This window comes from Apium graveolens, chromosome 5, assembly GCF_009905375.1.
Source record: "Apium graveolens cultivar Ventura chromosome 5, ASM990537v1, whole genome shotgun sequence".
Lineage (NCBI taxonomy): Eukaryota > Viridiplantae > Streptophyta > Magnoliopsida > Apiales > Apiaceae > Apium > Apium graveolens.
Window position 1 is genome coordinate 289,359,947 of NC_133651.1, and position 24,595 is coordinate 289,384,541.

At 34.9% G+C, this 24,595-nt stretch overlaps 1 pseudogene; it reads right to left on the reverse strand.

The window, feature by feature from the left end:
- Positions 1 to 243: 243 nt before the first annotated feature.
- LOC141661015 (plasma membrane ATPase 2-like) lies at positions 244 to 21,819 on the reverse strand (annotated as a pseudogene).
- Positions 21,820 to 24,595: the final 2,776 nt, after the last annotated feature.

Consider the following 24,595-nt stretch of genomic DNA (forward strand, 5'->3'; position numbering starts at 1 on the left):
GAATCTTATGTGCTATTCTGTCACAATTGATTAAATATATTCACGAGTGTGCATTCTTGTGAGTATGATTTAAATATAGCACTTAAGACTGCATCATACTTAAAGTAAATATCATATAATGATGCCCCAAAATCAGCATGATCAGTATCAAAATAAGTATGACACTGCTTCTAGGTCACATGTTGAACTACAAACTGGAGTACTTAAACTTAATATGTGTTCATAAACATATAATTGTGAATGCTATTGCGAAACCAGAAAGAAGAGGACTACCTCCTTGACTATTTGCTGTAAAATTCTTATTATTTCAGTGAAGTCAGGCCTTAAAACTGGATCTTGCTGCCAACAATTCTCAAGAAGGTCAACAAGTTTTAGAAGAGTGTGCTTCGGAATAGTTGGCCGTAGCCCCTGTATAAAAAAATCAAACAAGGCCAGTACAAGTTTTTAGGAACATTTAAATAAATAGGAGGAACAACACCAAGAAAGAATAGGAGGAACGTGTATAAGCTAGCGAATTCACAGCAGAGGGATAGGCAATACCCATGCATTCACAGCAGAGGGATTCTCATTGACAGCTTAAAAAATTCTGACATTTTAAATCAAAAAGCTCTTTAGATACCGTGTAGTTTTTCATTCTCTGAAATATGGAGCGGCTTGTCAATACAACACTAATGATTACACTCAATCCAGGTTCTGTTAGCACTATATCAGAGGCACTCCATGCAGCATCCATCGAATCTACAACAACAATTCCAATGTCTGCCTTCTTTAAGGCCGGTGCATCATTGACACCATCACTAGTCATCCCACAAATGTGCTTTAATTCTTGCAGCCTCTTTACAATCTCGTATTTATGTTCTTCAAGAACAAATTGTAGCAAGACATCAGAAAAGCTCATAAGCATCTCAATAAGCACAAAACAAAAATTGGCATCTAAGACACGAACCAGGAAAGACGCCAGAAAAACCATCAGCTTTCTCAATGAGCTCGTCTATAGGTAGAGATGAATCCGCATTCCCATTCTTTCCAAGCAAAGCTGATGAAGGGTACATATTTGTTCCCATTCCAAGTCTTCGACCCGTTTCTTTTCCAATTGCCAGTTGGTCCCCTATAGAAATTTCAATCACCATCATTAATGATCTCAGTTCAGTTCACTTAGCCATTTGAGCTCTGTGCTCTCTTTTATGAAGATGATCATTTATACCCAAAATTTCAGATAAGTACTACTGATTAATTTATGTTTTAACATACCTGTTATCATCTTGACACTGACACCAAGTTCCAGAGCTCTTCTAATTGTTTCAGCACTATCATGACGCGGTGGATCAAAGAGAGGAAGAATTGCAATGAACTCCCAAGGCCAGCCAGAACTGTCTTTGTTGCCCTCAGGCACTTCCTGTAGAAAGAAACTGAAAAAAAAATTAAGTACACTAACATAAACATTTGCATCAAAAGTACTTAAGCTATTGTTTATGCGATCTTTATCAGTTACCTGACGAGCAACCCCCAGTGATCGAAGTCCACGTTCTGCAAAATTGTCAATTACTGAATGTACCTTCTTTTCGATTTTGGATTTGTTGTGTGCCAGGTCAAGAATCTATATAACACCAGACCAAACAAACTTATCAAATGCATTCTCTGAAATTTCTCCGATACCTTTAGACTACAAGAACTAGTTTTACCTGCTCTGGTGCACCTTTACTAACTCTATGCATTGTACCAGCTTTGTCAATGTATGTCAGTGATGTTCTTTTGTTAGTTGGATTAAATGGCAGAAAATGGATCTCAGTTATTCCAGCTCGTGCCTTCAGTAAAACACGAATTCAAGTATAATTTAGCTGACTCGCATCACAAGAGGAGCATCTCTATTATCTAAAAACATCTAAAAATACCTGTTTAGGGTCTGCCAACATTGCAACGATAGCAGCATTAATTGCATTGATTTTCTAACCTCGATGCTCTTGCAGCCATTAGTACTACTTCGTCCTTGTCCACTCCCTTAACAAACACCTGCAATGACAAAGAAGACATCAATAACAGGAAAGGGATAAGTAAGTACATATTACAAGTAGTGAAGCCTTCTAATACAAACTCAAACAGATATGTGTTCTCACTATCATTATATATGGATACTAAAAATCAACCAGTCGCCATTTTGTATAAGTAAGAAAATTAGAAGCATCGTTATGCTCCAACATGAAAGAACTCGATTAATTTGAAATAGAATATTAATGTTCGGATCAACTATATAAATTAAACTAATTTCGTGATTCCTCAGTATTGTATAAAGGGTGACAGAATAATATAAGTACTTATAAATCAAAAATCAAAATAAAAACATATACCCACATATACATCAAAATTGATACCCACATACATAATTCAAGCAATTACTCAACTAAAAGCATAAAATATTAACATGCTCAATTCAAACATTTAACCAATCATTTAAAAAAAATAGGGTTTTAAAATGAAACCTCTAAGTGAAAAATTAGGGTTAATCTTACCCAATTTATGCTCGACCTCCAAGCTTTAATCTCACATCTTTAACCTTTAAACTCAGACTTGACCTTACCCAATTCAAACTCCGTCCAAAAGAGAGAGGTGAGAGAGCACAGAGAGCGAGCACAGAGAGCACACAAAGCACATAAATATAGTCGGGAGAGATGACTGAATCTTCAGTTGGGCACAATCGAGAGGCAGAGGTGATATTTAGGGTTCTTCATAGAGGGGTGAGTTTCAGTGAGTGAGAAAGAGTAACGAGAGACTGAAAGGATTTAACTTTTGATTTTTGATTTTGAAAATATTTAATATTTTAAAGTGTAAAGTTGAAAAAGGGGTGTAAACTAAAAAATGGGAGAGAGTATGAAAAAATTCTAAGGCAAAATTTATGTGAAAAGAGGGCGAGAAATTTTTTAAGGCAAAAAAGAGGGGGAACAATAGGAGGGAATGAATTATTTGACCAAGGGGGGAAATAAGGAAGGCTAGCTGATTAAATTTTTTTAAACAAACTTTTAACATCGGTTGGGCTAAAACACCGATGTTTATAACAACAAAAGACATCGGTTGGTTAAAACCGATGTAGAAAACACCTTTTACATCGGCTCCAAAAGCATCTGATGTCTAAGAGGCGATGTCTATTCTATTTTTTCTAGTAGTGATATAACTGTGTTTGATTTAGCAGTGATGCGGAATGAAAGAAGTATATAAATCAAAATACAAAGTATTTAAATACAAGTAATTAAAAACTTTCTAGTGGATTGAACTTTTCTACCAGAGATATATATTAATATGAGAACTCTGTAATGCAATATTTGCACACAACTACTTACAAGTTGAATACAAAAAGAACAGAGAAATTCTTTACAGATGTAGCCTTTTCTATTTCTCTGGTAATTGCTTAGTTACTTGGATAATTTTCAACTTGCTACTCTTGGTTTATATATCACCAAGTTACATGATAAGAGGACAAACAAATAAGAAAAAATGTTTCTAGTCTAACTTCATGCTGCTTCACTTCTCTTTCCAACATCTTTGAATATCTTCAGTTTAATATAAAAATGGAATTGCTTCTTTGTTCTCTAAAACATGAATTAGGCTGCCACATTCCATTTGCATACAACCAACGCATGTGACTGTCAAGTCACTATCAACTGCTCTTTTGAATTTAATCATCCGTTGAAACTCAGGTTGATCATCTGTTGAAACTCAGGTTGATCATCCGTTGAAACTCAGGTTGATCATCCGTCGAGACTTAAGTTGATCATCCGTTGAAACTTTGTGAATCATCCGTTGAGACTGTCTTCTTGGCAGTAGACTCCATTTTATTTATACAAGATTACAAGGCATCTAATATTTACAATCAACCAACCTATCTTGCATATTAATCCAGTAGTCAACATGACTTAAATATTCTACAACATCTAGTTCACTAAGCTATTTAAGTATGAAGGAATGTGCTACTAATCTTATTGTTACATAAGCTACTCTTTCCACAGATGTTGAATTGATCATCCGTTAAAAGCTACAAATTCACTTAAATAAAATCTACTAAGTGTTTTGTTCAAGTTATCATCAAGTACACAACATATTCCTAATAGATAAATAATGATATTTGAATTTACTAATATTAAATATGAAATTCAGTTGTTTAGGTGTGACTTAATTATTCTACAAATATGAATTTCTAATTAATAATAACTCCTAAATAGTTAAGAGTTATAATTCATTTTTCTACTCTCTATATAATATATCTTGTGGGTGATTTTTAAGATGAGACTTATACTCAAAATCCTGGCCACCAAGAGAGAAGATGGAGAGAGTAAGAAGAGACAATTTTGTGCTAGTACACATCCGATCCTTGAGTTCAAGCATTCGTGTTGATAACGATAGAGTTTAGATCACTAGAGCGGGATACGTGGTGATTGAACAAGCTTTGGATCTTCATTAGTCAATCAATTTGTAAAGATTCTTTAGGTAAAGAATCTAATGTACAAATTAAATATCTATTTTTCGCATAGATCCTGCGATAGGTTTCAAAATTTCTGATTTTCACGTTTTAATTACAGTTTATGTGGACTATGAGGGGTAGACTCTAGTACTACGAATACTAGGGAGACTACCAGTGCCGTAGGAGAAGGTATCATATGTACTTAAGGACCTGCAAAGTGTGTGTATACCTAAAATGGGAGACATAGCCCGAATGCGACTAGAGTGATAACCGGGATAGAAAATGTGTCGTCCTTCTACTAGTAGAAAAGGTTACAGATTTTATGATATACAACTGATCATCGTATACCGGTGGCTCCAATGAATGTCATATTCTTCCATTTGGAATTGTTATGCAATACTGTAACTAAAGCCAAGGCGCTTAGTTATCGAGAGTATTAGCAATATATTTGATATAAATAAATTTTGATGTAAATTAAAATGAGAAGGTATATATCACTAAGAAAGCTATTCACCTGGGTATATAACAATATCGAGAGCTTTGGAAAGATATTTTGATATACATATATATCTGAATTGATTTAAAGAGAAAAAGGTATACCACCGAGATCTCAATCTTCCTATTATATGATAAAGTATGGATATATTATTTTACATTAACAGCCACTTTAAACTGTTTTATATTATTGCTGAGCGTTATTGCTCACTCTTGTTTCCTTTTAAATGTCACAACACAACAGATGACCAATATGCCGGTGAGGAAGTTAACAGACTATAACACGTGGAAAACATATAGGCTTTCTGTAAACTCCTCGCATCTTTATCTCAGGTGAGCTAAAGTATTCAGATAGGTTCCAGTCTTTATTCAAAATTAATACAACTTCATGTAGAGGTTGTGAGTAGTTGTGTAAGGTCCTGGAACACACAATTTGTTTGTAATAACATGTGTTACATATTGTATATCATTTCTAAGGGTATAACGTGTGTATATGTGTGAGAGTTTGGGGTCTATGATGAGCTTTATTGGATTATTGAAATAATACAGGTTTCAGATTATTGGATAATTATATGACGACCCAGATTCCTGACCCCGGATTTAGGGGCGTTACACAAATCTTTCTACTACTCACCTAAACTAATGCAAACTCCGCCAGAAAGTCAGTCCTATCAGCGCCAATGTAATTACCGTGAAACACAAGGCCTCAAAAAAAATCCTAAGATATGACTACTAGTCCTGACTTAGGTATAGGTCTGGACTACCTAAGTCAGGACTAGGCCACAACAAAAATTCTAAGAAATGACTACTAGTCTTGACCTTGGTATAGGTCCTGACTAGGCCATAAAAAGTATTTCTTTTTCTATGCTATAATAACTACTCCTGACCTAGGTAAAGGTCCGGACTGGGCCACAAAAAAAAAACTTTTTCTAAGTTATGATGTAATATCCGGGAAAATTTTGCATGTTTTTGTGATATATAAAATAAATATTATATGTTTAATTAAATTAAAATATTTATTGCCATGATTTAATGTGTGTTAGATATTAATTGCAGTTCTGCAAGGATCGGGATATTTTTAGGATATTTATTACGTGTTTAAAATGCAATTATATGAGACGAAACACAATTTGGATGAGTGCCAAATTACGCTTGTTCTATGTTACGTGTTAGAACTCAAATTGCGTACATTTGCATAGTTATTATTTGTTTTCAGGGTTTATTTTAAATTTAAAAAGTACTTTGATTTCATAAAAATTATCGGACCGGGACCCGATCGGGACGTAAAATCCCACAAAATTTGTAGTTGTATTTTTATAAAATCAGACTTTTCAAATAGTTCGTGTTTTCGTATTTTTAAAATGTACGTAATTTTTGGGGAATTTTGATATAAATATTGTAATTATTTATAAATTATTTTAATAGCTTTTTCCCGTAAATATTATCTTCGGGCTTGTGATTTTAAATTATGCAAACAAAACGGTACCGCTTTGTGATTTATCGGGACCGTTTATGTACATATAAATATGTCTTGTAGTTATATGTATCAGTTTGTGCAAATCCAAAACAAAATGATAGGTATAAGTAATTTCTCTCTGTTTAAACATTTATTCATCTTTCGAAGATCCATTTTAAGGATTTCAACTTTCTGATCAAACCAGCTATCGGTTGTTTGTGATCTTGGTACTATATCGAAACTCTTGACGAGACGGTCGTATTCATAACAAAATCATCGTATAAGGTTGATTAAATCTCAAATTTGATTTTTATTTATATTTATCATATTTTGTTTTTGATTTTTGTTGATTGTTTGTTGATTTTGATGTTAGATTATGATTCCTGAGATGATATGAAACAATTTCATACATAAATTCGAATTGTTTGAGTATAAGAAAGTGTAAGTCGAAGTTTTAAACAAATTGTTTGTTTGATTCAAATTTTTGGATTTGTTCTTAATTATTTGATAATAATATTAACTGTAGTAGTTTATATATGTTATGGGCTTTTATTTCATATATTAAACATTGGATTTGGTTAAGAAATGAGAAGGTTCGAGGTATTCCGACGAGGTTCACCGGATTTTTATTGATTATGGCCGGAAAATCTGACTTGAGGGTTATTGGTTATTGTTGTGGCCATTTCTGGGTTGCTAAATTGATTTAGAATTGATTAGAATCAAAAACCAGTTCAAACCCTACGTTATTTGGCCATAATCGAGCTGGCCGGAAAAGATTCTGGGGCTGGAAAAGATTTCGGTGGCCGGAATAGTCGCCGGATTCTGGGTTCTTGGTGACCCGAATCTGTTCTTGGCGACCCGGTTCCTGACCCATCTCAAACCCGGTTTTGATCTTTCAAAACCCTAACCCCTCACTCAGAATCTACTTTTATACATTTTTATTTAAAAATAATTCAAAATGCTATTTTGAATTCCAAAAATTCATTTTAATTCAAATATATTTTGATTAATTATTTTTAAATAATTAACTCGATTATTTTAAATGTAGAAAATTATTATCTTTTATTATTTTCAAAAATCCTAATTTGATTTAATTATTTATAATTTATTTTGATTAATTATTTAAGATTTAATTAATTGATTATATCATTTAATCAATTAGTTTTGTTTATAAATAGTTAAATTAAATATAATTATCTATAATTAGGCCAAATAATTCATGAAATCATTTTGAGCTTTTAAAAATATATAAAGGCTTTTAAAGTTATTTAATAATTAATTAATATTATTATTAATTGAATTATTCTTATTTTATTCATAATAAATAGACCGTTCATCCGTTTAATACGAAATGAACGCGTCCAGACTCAGAAAAATATTCCGCTTTCACTAAAAATACTTTAGAGACCTAAATCCTTTTGTATCAAAAGGTCTCTTATTTGGCTTTTGAGTCAAATAATCATCAAAATTTATATTATGACCCGATTTCAGTTTTAAAAACACTGAGACCTATCTGTTGACGATCTCACTTACGTGTTATATGAATAACATGATTACATTCTATGTGATACGCATGATATCTGTTTATAGCTTCCAATGTCATGTTTAGATAAACGATCGGGTAGACGCTAAGTTGTATAGACGTCATTCAAGTTTTGTCGAGTTTATTAAACAAGTGTGTTTGATTTATAGAGTCAAGGTCGAGAAAGCAATCACGTTGTAGACTTGGCTAATATCAGTTTTGCTAACCAGGCAAGTACCCCTGTCCTATTCTAAATTCAGAATATATGAATATATATATATTCAGAGTTGATATTACTGTTAGGAAAGTTCTTGGGATACTGTATGCTCGAATACTCGTGGAATTATTGAGTTCAGATTATTCTAGTAATTTGTATACTAGAATATTATTTACTATTTTTGGTAGATAGTGAATAACTATTTTATCCAGATATACTCTATACAGTGGAACATAATTGTTATACTTAGTGAATAACTAATCATACTAGTTATCTCGCAATCAGTTGTTGCGGTTACTCTGGACCATGTGAAATGGGGAGTTGGTTATTTGAGAATATCGATTTATTCGATTCATTTATGAAAAATATTTTGATTGGATAAATGTGTAAGTGAACGGGGCTGATGGTCCAGCGGAGGGCCATGTATTATATGAAATATATATAATACAACTTTTACCACAAGCATAAATATTACCTTTATATTTGAGTACTCATATTATGGGACATGTTTCTATGAATCATGATCCAGTGCCATCACACGGGCTGATCAACATGTTATAGTACGTCCGTTGTTGAAAGATTCCAATCTAAAACTTATTGCTTATTGTTTATAGCTTATTTTATCTTTGATTATTGTTCAAATATTATTGTTTATCTCTTGTTCCTTATTTATCAGTATAATACTATTGTTACCATTTCAAACACATATATTGTATTGCCTGCTGAGCATTTCATAGATCACACTTATTTTATTATACTGATCTTTTAGTGAGAGCGAGCGATGCCTCATATGCTTCACACCGCCAGGAAGAGGGTGCCATCTGAGCATTCTCATATTTTAAGGTTTCAGCTTCCACGTCAGGTAGGAGTTAGTGGGATGATGTAGTTTATACATTAGTTTGTAAGGTATTAATAAGAATAATCTGGTATGTAAAACTTATCTAGACTTTTGAGGATTAGTATAAGTTCCTGTAGAGGTTATCCTAATCAGGTTTGTAGTTGTAATAACTCATGGTTTGTTATAGTATCTGTTTCATATCACAACATGTGCTCGATCTTTATGCATGCAGGGGTCATATTTAGTATTTTATTCCGCTGAGTATATTATTTTACTATTTAGCAGTCAGTGACTCCTAAATCTAGACCCCAGATTTGGAGGGCGTCACATATGATTACTAGTCCTGACCTAAGTATAGGTCTGAACTAGGCCGTAAAAAGAAAAAAAATCTAATCTATGACTACTAGTCCTGACCAGGTATAGGTCCAAACTATTCCGCAAAAATAAAAAGCTTTTTCTAAACTATGATTACTAGTCCTGGCCTGGGTATAGGCCTGGACTAAGCCATAATAAGAAAAAACTTTTTCTAAGCTATGACTATTAGTCCTGACCTAGGTATATGTTAGGTATTGAGTACAACACAGAGGGGGGGGGGTGAATGCATTTTCTGGATTTTTAGCCTTTTTAAATAGTTTGGATATTAGGTGAACAAAGCAGTTTCTAATTTGCAGAGATATTGTGTTAAACAAAAACAAAACAACAAGCACAATATTTCAAAACTCACTTCATTTATATTAATTAAGTTTGTCTTGCTACACATTTTTATGTTCTTAAAAATATAAGAACCCAACTTCCTCCTTGAGAGAATACAAGAAAATATGAATATGTTTGTTACTACTAAACTAAGGAGCAGTGCATGTTTTATACACTAGCAGCACGGGTTTACAATACTTGCACTAAAATGTACAGAACTCTTTTCCAAAGCAACATTTTTCTATTTCAATTTCTAGCTTAGCAAATCTGTGCAGAATCTTGCAGGTCTGTGACCATCCTTTGTCTAGTTAATCTTGTCCCTTGATCTTGTATTCTCCAAGCTACTTTGTAGACTTTTCAATCTTGTTGATAGATCGTTTGTTGACTGATAATCTTAAATTGTTTGCATTCTGTATTTGAGAGGCATATCGAGATCTCCAGTTTGTTCTATAGAGAAGTAACATCTCGATAAGTATAATTACTTATCAAGATCTCTGATTTCTCTATAGGTATAATTGACTTGTCGAGGTCTCTTGATCTTTGCATGGGAGATGACTTGTCGAGATGTCTGACATCTCTATATGTAGAATTGACTTGTCGATATCTCTGAGATCTCTATATACATTTTGACTTTTGATATCTCTGAGATCTCTAATGAGAAATTGACTTGTCAATATCTCCAATCTTCACATCTTCATTTGACTTTTCGATATCTCTAAGTTCTCTACATACAGAAATGACTTGTCGATATCTCCAATCTTCACATCTTGTCGATATATCTGAGACTTCTCTATAAGCCATTTTGGACTTCTCGATAAGTCATTCTGGACTTCTCGAATGACTTCTTGATATTGCTTGATCTATGACTTGTCGATATCTTGGCTTAGAATATTTTTCATAAAAACGTTTTATTCAACTCCAAGTTTCTTCACTTTTTTCTGAGGCATGATCATGGCTTGATCTTCTTCTAGAGTTTATTCCTTAGCTTAAATCTATTTACTAGAAAAATACTCCAGTTTAATCTTCTAACCTTTTTATAGACTCAAGTAATAGAATAAAAAATACAAAATTGATTATCTCCCAACTAAATCTCAGGGTTGTCAATGTGACTTAGTCTTTTTATCATACATGCATGTCTTGAACAACAGTATAGGTCCGGATTAGGACAAAAAAAGTTTTTTTCTAATTTATGATTACTAGTCCTAACCTCGGTACAAGTCCGGACTACGGAACAATTTTTTTTCTAAGTTATGACTACTAGTCCTGACTCAGGTATAGGTCCGAACTAGGTCACAAAAAGAAAAACCTTTCTCTAAGTTATGACTACTAGTCCTGGCCTAGTTATAGGCCCAGACTAGGCCATAAAAAGAAATAACTATTTCTAAGCTATGACTACTGGTCATCACCTAGGTATAGGTCCGAAATAGGCCACAATTTTTTTTTCTAAGCTATGACTACTGATCATCACCTAGGCATAGGTCCGGACTAGTCCACAAAAAGAAATTTTTTTATCTAAGTTATGATTACTAGTCCTGACTAGGTCACAAAAAGAAAAGAAAATTATAAGCTATGATTACTAGTCCTGATCTAGGTACAGGTTAGGACTAGGCCACAAAAAGAAAAAAAGTTTTTCTAAACTATGATTACTAGTCCTGACCTGTGAATAGGTCCAGACCAGGCCACATAGAGAAAAAACTTTGTCTAAGTTATGGTTACTAGTCCTGATCTAGGTATAGGTCTGGACTAGGCCATAAAAGAAAACAAAAATTCTAAGCTATGACTTCTAGTCTTGGCCTAGGTACAGGTCCGGACTAGACCACAAAACCAAAAAACTTTTTCTAAGTTATTATTACTAGTCCTGACCTGGGTATAGGTCCAGACTATGCCACGTAAAGAACAAACTTTTTCTAAGTTATGATTACTAGTCCTGACCTAAGTATAAATAAGTCCGGACTATGCCACAAAAAGATTTTTTTTAAGATAAGATTACTAGTCCTGACCTAGGTATAGGTCCAGACTAGGCAAAAAAAACTTTTTTAAGCTATGATTACTAGTCCTGACCTAGGCATAGGTTTGGACTAGGCCACAAAAAAAATAATCTAAGCTATGAATACTTGTCCTGATCTGAGTTAGGTTACAATAAACTTTCAAAGTTTAAGTCACAGAACAATAACAATTACAAGGCCTAGCCCAAAAAATAAATATAAACTAAGCATCTAGAGCAGGATGGGGAAGAGGGAAGCTATGGTTCAGGCCATCGAAGAAGACCGGCTCACCCTTACCCTGTTCAATCATAACTTTAGCAGCGATGAACCCTTGAGTAAAACTTTCCCTAGTGATATGAGGATCGGTATTGATGTGCTTGCCAGTCACAACCCAAGACCAGAAGACGTCAGAAGTACCATCTTTAACAACATCCTTATCAAATTCTTCAGATTTTTTGAACTCAACAATAATTTCCTCCTTATTAAGCTCATTTAAAGTAGCAAGCTCAGCTTTCAACTCCCCGGACTCCTTCTCGGCTTTCTCAGCATGCTCCTTCTCGATCTTCTACTGATCCTTATGCCCGGACTTCTAGACAACAAAGTTTTCCTTCAGATCTTTTAGCTCAGTAGTGAGTTCAGCAATCTGGGCCCGTTCATCCTCATTATGGACTCCTTCTACGATTTTCCGAACCTCCCTCAAATCCGGACTCATGTCAGAATGATTATACACCTTTTCGCCAAGACCTATCCTTCCAGTCCATATTCATTCTCCTTCAAGGCAACGAGGACCAACTCTACTAGTCGGGATTGGTTCTTCCACACTCATCCTGGACTAGGGGTAAAAATCAGCAAATGTTTTTTTCTTCAAGGCAACCGGGATCAACTCTACTAGTTTGTATTGGTTCTTCCACACCCAACTCGGACTGGGGGAAAAGTAGCAAATTTTTATCTCTAGAAGGAAACTGGGATCAACTCTACTAATCCGAACTGGTCTATTCATCCATAACATGGACTGGGGGTAAAATATAACAAAACTTTTCTCCACAAGTCAACCAGGATTCATTCTTCCATCCCAGCTTGGTCCCTTCATTCGCAACCTATACTACGAGGGAAAAGCATAAATTTCTCTTTATAAGTCAACCATGATTCATTACTCTAGTACAGATTGATCCTTCTACTCTCAACCCAGACTGAGGGGCAAAAAGAAGCAAATATTCCCAATAGAACATTTGAAGATATTTTACGCTACTCCCTCATCCAAAATACCTGCATAAAGGAGTGAGGGAAAAATGATAGGGTATAAACAGTCATGCTAGGGCTCAATCTCGATTCACCCCGTTCCCGATTTAGCCCAGTCCAGGAACATCACAGTCCCGTGGCCCATATATAAGAATGCCTAATGTGATGTGACACATGGCGCACGAATTATGGCTAAGCTCCCCACATGACAATGACTGCTATCATTGGCCAATAAATGGCACAATCAAGGTACTTTCCAGGGCACTCTGGCCCATCCTTGCACAATCCTCAACGGGATACATGTAAAGTATCTGCGGCCGTCAGGCATCCCCGCTCCCCGCAATGAGCGGTCCCGATTGAAGGTACAAACTCCTAAATCTTACCCTTGGGTTACAAATAACCAAAGGAAGAGAGGTCTAGGGGTTACTCTCTCCCACACTCATATACACATACCCTCAACCTCCTTACATTTCTATGCTCATCTTCCAAAATTGAGTTCTTACTCTCACGCCGGAGGCACCACGGGGTCCAAACCCCCCTCCGGTGTTGTTCACCCGACAACAGCTACACTGTAAGAAGGGTCCATGCACGACGTCAGAAGGACCAGATCGTGGATTGGAGTTATCAAATAGTATACTTTAGTTTAACTCAGATGAATAATATATACAATTTGTTTTAACTGATGGAATTTTATTTTAACTTTAATTCTATTTTACTATGGATCAATTCTATAAATTTTTAGTCTAGATGAATAATATATATTATTTTTTTCTATCCGGATGCTGTTATACCGATCGAATAATTATCAGTTCAATAATATATTATAATTTTTTTTAGCAAAATTAATCGTATTTATTATTTTAATTTAACCCAAAATTTATTTTACCGACAAAATTCAACTAATTATACTTAGTTTGATTTTAAATTTATTTTAACATCAACCAATAATATAATTTTTCTTGAACTGGGATGAATTATATATATTATTTTGTCTTAATCCAAGGTCATTACACTGACGAATGAATTATCTCTGTTTAGATTTTGAAAAAAGTAGCATGAATAACATAGATACAAAAGCAATTCGTGTATTATACAAACCCAAGCACAATACCAACTATCAAATTTTTAATGTTTCGAAGACAATGCATTGATGTTTTATTTTTTATTTAACAAATTTTTATTAATTGGAAATAGTTAAAAACCAATTTAAATTTCAAACAAATAAAAAACTACCAATTTTTGTTTGATTTTATTTTGGCTTTATCTTGAGTTCTATAAATCATATTTTGACGATTTTACAGCCCACACAAATCTCTCGAATAGATATTTAATTCATGGATGATTTAAAAATTTCCTACAAATATTTCTAATAATTGAAGAAAAAAATAATTATGAATTTTATAATATTATTTTATTCAATTTAGGATGCCTACTTCTTTTTGATTAAATCATTGAAAAAAAGAACATTATATTCAATTTAGAATGGAGAAAATGCCCGATGTATTCATTTTTAAGGAATCGTGACCCCATTTTCCTATAAGCGAGATTGTGGTCCTTTTTACCCGCCTAATACAATAATAGAAATTGCGTATATCCACACTCACATAAAGAAACATATGCATATAAATTTGAAGCCTCAAGTGAGTTCTCATGCCGCAAGACTTGAAAACACAAACAACTTAAAATAGTGTTTGTCTAAGTCATATTGATGTGCATAACTTATCAATACATTTAGAACTATATATATATATATTGATGTGTGTTTGTATATATACACATCCTATATGTATACTGCTTCGATACCAAGAAAAGGATGTTGTCAAAAATGAACTCAAAGGATGTTATCGAAGTTGAACCCATGTGACTAGCAGTCTTTCCAATGCCATGATCCAAAATAGTTGGGTGATATTACACGTCATATATGTTTGATACATTTCAGCATCTTACGTATTACTCTAAAACAATAATGATTGACGAAGTAGCGTGAAAAGGTAGATACTGAGGACGAACTACCGTGTTCACTAACACGAGGAAGAAACAACACATTGGGTGGGCATTTAGGGCCACGATTTTGTTTTTGATTACTTTTGACCCTTTACTATTATATTAGGTTAATTAGGGCCTTCGACCCGACTTATCGTTGTTTATATAATATTTCTTTATTTTAGATCTAACAACTATAATTAATTTATTTAAAGATCTAACGGTCCTTATTAATTTGATAGTACTAGGACCGTAACTACCAAAAATTTGGATAAGATTCCTTTTATGCATATTATTTAATATATAAGGTTCTTTCTCATGGGTCATTTGTTTACAACTCTAATTATACATGAGTTATCTGAATATTTGAGATATTTCAAAAATAATTGAGGCTGAAAAATTATTTTGTAAAGAATAGATTTTTCTAAGTGTTTTACAAAATTAATTTTATTTAAAAACAACTACAAAAATACCGTTCTTTTGAAAATCATATGCAAACATACCATTTATAACTTTGCAATCATATTTTTAATTTTAGAATCAACCTAAGTTTAACCACAAATACAACTTTAAAATTGAATAACTAAAATTATATTGGTTCACATAATACTAAGGTTGCTTGACAAGTTATATGATTAAATAAAACAACTTACAATATTTTTTAGAAAATCGAGAAAATAACTATATTTGAAAATAAAAGGCATTTTGCAAAAATTCTTAGCAAAAAATATTAGAAAAAGGTTTGTGAATGTAAGAGATTAGAACGAGAATTGGTTTAGCAGTCAAAGAAGGTAGTTTATATTATACGAAAACGATTAGCAGCGGCTCAATATAATAACACAAATAAGCGAATCTAGGTAAACAAAACATATAATATAAAGTGAACACTTCTTCTTGCTGAAAGTATCACCATATAAACGATTAGTGAGGTTCAGTTATAAGTGAAAGTTAAGATTGAGAATCATTACACCTTTCATATTTGCATCAAGGGTTACTTTTAAGATTGATAAGAATGTAAAAAAGGATTATTTACGTATACATATTGCCTCCAAATTTGCGTCATGGGTTGTCTATGAATATTCATTTATATAAATTTATAACAAGTTCATAATGTGTTTCATATGTTAACACTGTGAAAGTATGATACAGATGTTACGCATGTGATCAGATATGAACTTATAGAGATACAACCATATATGTATTACATGGAATAACTGATGAAAAATAATCAACTAGTAATAAAAGTGGCTAAAAGCAAAATTTTAGGGCTAGTAAGAGTGTCATGGGAAACTATAAGGTTGAAGAGTCAACCAGGGAACTAGAATACGATATGCTAGAATTGTATCCTTGGTTGTATTCTATTTAGATTTCATGGATGAAATCCTTTTCAAGAGGAAGATTGTAATAACCTATATTTCTACCACTTGAGGTTATCCATGAAATCTTTTACTTTTAGTGCATTGGAAGGACTAGGTTTTTTAGAATTAATAGATTTACTGGATTAAGTCTTTGTTCTTATCCATGGAAGCATCAGGCTGAGTATGGATCACCTATTGAGGAGTTCTGCTTTCAAAGGGAACTGAAACAAGGAGATCCTTTATCCCTCTATCTATTCAACATAGTAGGTGAAGTTTTTCTCGTAATGATGGAGAAACCTCAGAAAGTGGGGTTAACAAAAAAAATCTTAGTGAATGTAAATTTCGTTAACTTCTTTCAGATCTGCAGTTTGCGGTGATGCCATAATAATTCTCACGCTAGTGATGGATATTATCTGAAATCTCAAGATGGTATTACAATGTTTCCAACTAGGTTTAGACTTGAAATCAACCGCAAAAAAAAAATTCTACATGCTTGGCAAAAAGCAGAAGCTCAACAATGGGCATATATGTTTTGGTTGTAAAGTGGGATCTCTTCATAATAAATATTTGGGTGCAATTATAGGTATCATTCCAATAGAAAATTTATTCTGGAAACCTTTAATTGAAAATTTTGATGGAAAACAAGCCAACTGGAAGTGTTCCTCTCTTATCCAAGCTGGTAGGAAGGTTCTAGTAAAGGCTGGTCAAAGTAGAATTCCTACTGTTAGAATATATATTTATATTTATTACTATTATCTATATCAAGGTATTTTTGGTATTTAAGTTATATTGATTTTTTATATAAGTTCAGATATGTATTATAAATTTTAAGTTGATTATAATAAGTTTTACGTTTATATTATATCTCTAAAGTTATCATGGTATCAGAGCTAGGTTTTGAGTGATTTGAGTATCAAATTTAGGGATGATCGTGGAATTTTAGTTGAATAATTAAATAGATAGAGTTACGTTACAACAACAAAAGTTTCTTGAAAATTCGCAGGAAATTTTCTACCCAGATCAACCAACTTTTTTTTACAATTCCTAGAGTTTCAACCATTGGATCATCCTGAAATTTTAACCACGCCTTCTTTGCATCAGTATCTAAATTTTTAACGGTGGAGATTTTTGTGCAAGACATGCCTGTATGATAACAAGAATAAGTCACATTGACAACCCTGAGATTTAGTTGGTTGATAATCAATTTTGTATTTTATATTGTATTACTTGACTCTGTAAAAAGGTTAGAAGATTAGACTGGAGTATTTTTCTGTAAATAAATTCAAGTTAAGGAATAAACTCTGGAAGAAGATCAAGCCATGATCATGCCTCAGAGAAAAGTGAAGAAGCTTGGAGTTGAATAAAACTGTTCAATGAAAAATGTTCTAAGTCAAGATATCAATAAGTCAAAGATCAAGCAATATCGAGAAGTCATTCGAGAAGTCGAGAATGACTTATCGAAAAGTAAAAAATGGCCTATAGAGAAGTCTCAAAGATATCGACAAGTCAAATGAAGATGTGAAGATTGGAGATATCGACAAGTCATTTCTGCATGTAGAGAAGTCAGAGATATCGATAAGTCAAATGAAGATGTGAAGATTGGAGATATCGACAAGTCAATTTCTCATTAGAGATCTCAGAAATATCGACAAGTCAAAATGTATATGGAGATCTCAAGGATATCTACAAGTCAATTCTCATTGTAGAGATCTCAGACATCTGGAGAAGTCATTTTCCATGCAAAGATCAAGAGACCTCGACAAGTCAATTATACCTATAGAGAACTCAGAGATCTCGATAAGTCATTATACTTATCGAGATGTCACTTCTCTATGGAACAAACCGAAGATCTCGATATGCCTCTCAAATATAGAATGCAAACAATTCAAGATTCAAGAATATCAGTCAATAAACTATCTATCAACTAGATTGATGTGAGGACAAAAACACGCGCTAATATTCACGCAAGTATACGATATTGCAAGTAATATAGAATTAATTCTAGTTCATTCCCAAAGAGACTGGTTTAGGTTAATTTCAATCAATGTACTTATGCAACAATGGTATGGTTATTATTCAAAGTTAAGACGAATAAAAAATTGATTTTGTTTATAACTAAGATTATTAACTAACATGCAATTAACTAAGAAATTAAAAGGTTGATTTTCTTATATAACACAAACATGGGATTCTAACTTCATTACTACTTCATTCAATAGCCTTTTTGTTTTTAACATTAGCATGTAATGGTGATGACACTAATTAGATAACACGAAACTAGTAAATGCCAACTTTCATTGTATGAATACCCTACTACCTGACATCCACAAAAGAGATAGAAGATGAATAGACACTAATTATATTAAGACCCTATATGTCTATAGAATTTGACAACATAACGGTTTAATGCACCACTTATCTATCTTGATTACATAGGGAAAGTAATATGGTTAAAATTACCTACGAATCATGCATATCAAATACATGAACCTATGCTAGCATGGCAAGTTCTAAACCTCTAAATTCACCGGCGCTTCATTAGAGATTAACACGCTATCTTATAAGTCCGCGATGCTCATAAGACGAATAAGCACAACCAATATTAGGACATCATACAATCACCACACACCAATGTATCAAAATATATTAACTATTGAAATCCGTAAGTAAATCCGTTAGAACCCCACGATAATGATTAGCCCATAATCGAACTCATCATCATTGTGAGTTCCGATGAAAGCATGTATAATAAACTAGGTCTTTATAAAATGAATAATAATCAAAGTACGTTAAACAAGAGTATTAGGTTCAAAAAACAAGAAACGAGCATCCAAGATTATAACTTAAAACAAAGAATCACAAGAATAAACTAGATCTTCTTTGCCTTCGTTGAATTGTGCTATAGGTCTTCTCGTCATCTTCTCCTTAAGCTCTGTTAGGAAAAACGTCTTTTAGTTGTCTTTATATAGCAATCCAATCAATCCAAAAGCCCAGAAAAAAAGTCTTTTAATTGAAAAACGAATATGGAATCCCGACCTGGCGTGGCCGCGCGCTTCACCAGCGCGGGCGCGCTGACATTCTGTTTCTCTGACGCGGGCGCGCGCTAGCACAGCGCGGGCGCACCGTCCTTTTGGAAAAAATTATTTTGCTTGTTTTATTCAGCTGGTTCTTAACGACTTTGCACGAGCAATTTTCATGACACCTTCCTAACACCATTTTAGTATCAAAGCAATGCTAAATCACCTTGATCCCTGTTATATGCCTGAAATGCAAAAACACTACAAAACACATCAAAAACACTACATGCCTTTATAGAGCATTCTAAGTGGACATAAATGCCACTTAACACACCCCCAAACTTGAACCGATGTTTGTCCTCAAGCATAAACAGACTCAAAGAATAAGAAATAAAAATGCATGAATGCAAGCTGCATGAATGCAATGATCCCCTCAGAATAATTAAACCAACCAATAAGCAACATCTTAACAAATGCAGTTATTCGCACAAAGATTAATCAAATCCCACAATTCAACTTACAAGCCAGAAACGTGCGTATGTGCGGATACTTAAAAAATATACTATCGCAACTAGATCAATAATCATGACTCACTACTCATTAAGACAATCACAAGGTTATAGATAAAATAAAAGCTAAACTCAAAATGACTTATAACACTTCAATTCTTATATCAGAGTTATTATATGGATTCATGCTTTTATTCACAACATATTAACAATCACAATATGCTCATTTGATCGTGCAATGAGTGAGGTCCACAAAAGACTTATGAAATAATACCCATGTAGCGAGCGTTAGGTTAGTGGATCCCAAACTATAAAAGCCTTAGGCCACTAGGCACAAAATCCCCTAAGAACTTAATAAATCGAGTATTAAAGATCCCACTCGTGATCAACTATGCATAACACATATAATTTTTCCTTTTCTTTTTTTTTCTCTATTTTTTTTTTCTCATGATTTCTGAACGAGTGCGTTTCGCTCTATCTCGCTCAACCCTAGACTACTCATATAAAATGAGCCGGCTACTAGCCATTTGACACCTAGCCATACAACTAGTAATAAAATCCAATGTTTTCCTCTAATTTTTAAATATCCATGTTATGATGTCATTAAGAGAATATCCTCAATTCTAAATATAAATAAGTGATTAAACCTCGATAAAGAACAAAACATGACCATGATCCATCACTCAAGCAACCTATAAGACTTAGTGAAATTTTTATTGCTTCTAGCATGCAAATCAACTCGATGGGACTTAACATCACTATACACGATATCACTACAGTAACATCAATATCGCAAATCAGTCGGAAAAGTAAACTTAAGGGATCATGCTATAATGCAAATGCATGAACTATATGCAATAAACTATCATGCAAAATAAAAAAAAACTACATGACAAGTATGCAACTTTATGAACTAAACTAACATGAATATGCAAACTATATGGATACACACAACATATGTTCCTTAACTACCACCCCCAAACTTAAAATATTCACTGTCCTCAGTGAAGGTAATAGTAAGGAATCCGGCATACCTACTCGGAACCAGGATCATCACCCTCAACGGGTGGAGTGTCAGGAGGCGGGTACACAGAGTCCTTACCGAATACTGGCCACTGGATATCAACTCATGTGGCTCTGAATGCAGTCCCCAATGCCTGGGTGAGATCATTTGCAAACCTACTATGGATTTCATGCATCGCATCCATCCTCCTCATCAAGTTCCTATACTGCGCTGAACCCAAGCCAGCATTATCATGTGCTTCCTCTTGCTGCTGCTGTGACCATGAAGGACCAGCCTCACCCAACTCAGGTCTCCAAGCAGCCCTGCTCTCCTGAGTCATACCACCAGTATATCCTTGAGGTGCTGGACGTCCACCTAGAAAGTGGTCATAAGAATAACCAAGCCCTTTCGGATCAGGCTTACCACCGTACTACTACTGCATACTCAAAAATGTCGAACTATCAATTGAGGTACTAGGAAGCTACAGCTGCTCGTGTACGGGCCAATGAACTCTCATCGCCACACACAACTTCACCACAATGGACGCATAGGGAATAGAACCCGTAGTGCTGCCTCACAAAAACCTCAATATACCCTGATGAATCACCATCCCGAGATCCATATAGTCTCCCTGAAGAATCCCCCACAACAATCGTGCACGCTCCACAGTAACATCATGCACATGAGAAGATGGCATGATGTTGGCACAAATAGAAGAATTCCATGCACGTGCAAACGTGTTCATGCACGAGGCAGGGAAAGTGGCATACTCGTTCTTGCCCTTCTTAAACTTTCAGTGAGTTTCTGGCACACACAATGTAGCAACAATCAAATCCAAGTTAAATTCATCCCCCGTCTTCTCATTTCAATTCTCCCATTCTGGCCTTCTCTCGAGCTGCTCAATCACCCAACGAATGGCCTCTACACTGTAACCCACAGTAAACCCCCTAACCACAGTAAAACCGTTCTTATCCACCTTTGCATTCACATTAAACTCATGAACCAGACTCATGGGCACCGCAACTGGTGCCTCACAAAAAGCAATCCAACCCATCTCCACAATCATCTCCAATAAGTTACCATCCCTCCCTGATGGCAGAAAACCTCGATCCTTGGCTATGGGCTTCGAAAGCAGCCTCGTGTACTCCACCTCCGGAGTTGCAAACCTTGGCCTCACACCTCCAACACTAGAAGAATCGGTGGTGCTGCTGCTTATTTGAGTTTTTTGTCTTTTGGGTGCCATTGAACTTGAATAAGTTGAGAGAAAAGATAAGTGTATAAGAGAGATTTATGTTTGAGAATTTGAGAAGTGATGGAAAAGTTTGTGTATAAGTGTGTGTGTATATATAGGATTTTTAGAATAAAATTAGTTTAGGAAAAGAAGTGGGAATTGATTATGGGAATAGTGGGAGTAATGTGGTTGATTGAAATTGATTTGGAGAGGGAAATAAGGAAATGGGAGAGTAAAATTCGGTTGGGAATTACTTTGGTGTTTAAATTCCCATTTTCTATCTTTTTTTCAGGTCCAGGGAGCCAGCGCGGCCGCCCCTCCTGGCAGCGCGGGCACGCCGTACTACTGGAAAACCAGCGCAGCCGCCCCGCTTCTCAGCGCGGGCGCGCCGTGCTACTGGAGTTTCAGCGCGGCCGCCCCGCTTCTCAGCGCGGGCGCGCCGTGCTTCTATAGTTGGCACTGAATATTTTTCCTTTTCTGATTTTTTTGTGGTTTTCTCCTTATTTTCTTCTTCCTCTATCTACTAATGTACAACAAACTTGGGTTACCTCCCAAGAAGCGCTTGGTTTACGTCGTTAGCTTGACATAGAATCCCGAGATCAAGTGGACAATAAAATGGCACTAACCACTTCACGATTTTCCATATCCCTATAGTAATTCTTCAATCTCTGTCCATTCACCTTGAATGCTTAGCCTGGATCATTCTCAAAAATCTCCATCGCTCCATGTGGAAACATAGTTTTGACAACAAACGGCCCTGGCCATCTTGACTTTTTAATTTCCAGGAAAAAGACGGAGACGAGAGTTGAACAAAAGAACTTGTTGCCCCGACACAAATGATTTGAGCACTAGACCTATATCGTGCCACCTCTTGACTTTCTCCTTATACATTTTGTTGTTCTTATATTGAAGCCGAAACTCATCGAGTTCATTCAATTGAAGCATTCTTTTCTTACCAGCTGCATCCATATCAAGGTTCTTCTTCAAAGCCCAATACACTTTATGCTCTAACTCCACAGGCAAATGACATCCCTTACCAAAAAACAACTGAAATGGTGACATGCCAAGCTGAGTTTTGTATGCTGTTCTATACGCCCAAACAGCTTCATCCAGCTTCAAAGACCAATCCTTCCTTGATGGACACACAAATTTCTCTAGAATACGCTTGATCTCTCTGTTAGATACCTCAGCTTGACCATTAGTCTGAGGATGGTAGGGTGTAGCAATGCGATGATTCACATTATACCTTTGCATCATAGCAGTGAACTTGTGATTGTAGAAATGTGATCCCTTGTCATTGATTATGACTCTTGGAGTCCCAAATCTTGTGAATATCTGCTTATGAAAAAAATTAAGCACACCTTCACATCATTCATCGGTAAAGCCTTGAATTCAACCCATTTCGAGACATAATCAACCACCAAGATGAGACAAATGGCCCCATGAAGTCAATTTTCCAAACATCGAAGACTTCAACCTCGAGAAGCACATTAAGAGGCATCTCATCCCTCTTGGACATATTACTAACCCGCTGGCATCGATCACACTTCAAAATAAACTGATGCACATCCTTAAACAATGTAGGCCAGAAGAATTCTACTTGAAGGACACGAGTTGTTGTCTTCTCTCCATCATAGTGGCCTCCATAAATAGTCGAATGATAATCTCAAAAGATCCCCCCGTTTCGCTATACGGAATACATCTCCTGATGATTTGGTCAGCTCCTTGCCTAAACAGAAATGGCTCATCCCACATGTACCACTTCACATCATGAAGAAACTTATTCCTTCAAGCTGAAGACATATCGAGAGGCATAATATTGCTCACAAGATAGTTCATAATGTCTGTGAACCACGGTTCTTCCTCTTGCACCCCAAACAACTGCTCATTGGGAAAAGACTCATTAATCAATGTCTTATCATATGAAGTTGCACTTGGATCTTCTATGCGAGAGAGATGATCAGCGACTTAATTCTCCATACCCTTTCTGTCCTTGATCTCTAACTCAAATTCCTGAAGTAAAAGAACCCATCGAATTAATCTAGGCTTCGAGTCCTTCTTCGAGACGAGATAGCAAATCGCAACGTGATCAGTGAAAACTGTCACCTTCGTCCCAAGAAAATAAGATCGAAACTTCTCAAAACCATAGACAATAGCCAATAGCTCTTTCTCAGTAGTAGTATAATTCAGTTGAGCACCATTGAGGGTCTTACTAGTATAGTAGACCACATGAAATATATTGTTCTTCCTCTGCCCAATAACTGTTCCAACTGCATAGTCACTTGCATCGCATATCAAATCAAAAGGTTCATCCCAATTAGGTGTAGTTATGACAGGTGCCGTGATCAAGCTCTTATTTAAGCTTTGAAAAACACCTAGGCACTCGTTATCAAACTTGAACGGGACATCTTTCTCTAGAAGATTGCATAAGGGTTTATAGATTTTAGAGAAGTCCTTGATGAAATGCCTATAGAAACCCACATGACCAAGAAAACTGCGGACTCCCTTAATAGAAATTGATGGAGAAAGGTTTTCAATGACCCCCACCTTGGATTTGTCCACCTCAAGACATTTACTAGAGACCTTGTGCCCAAGAATG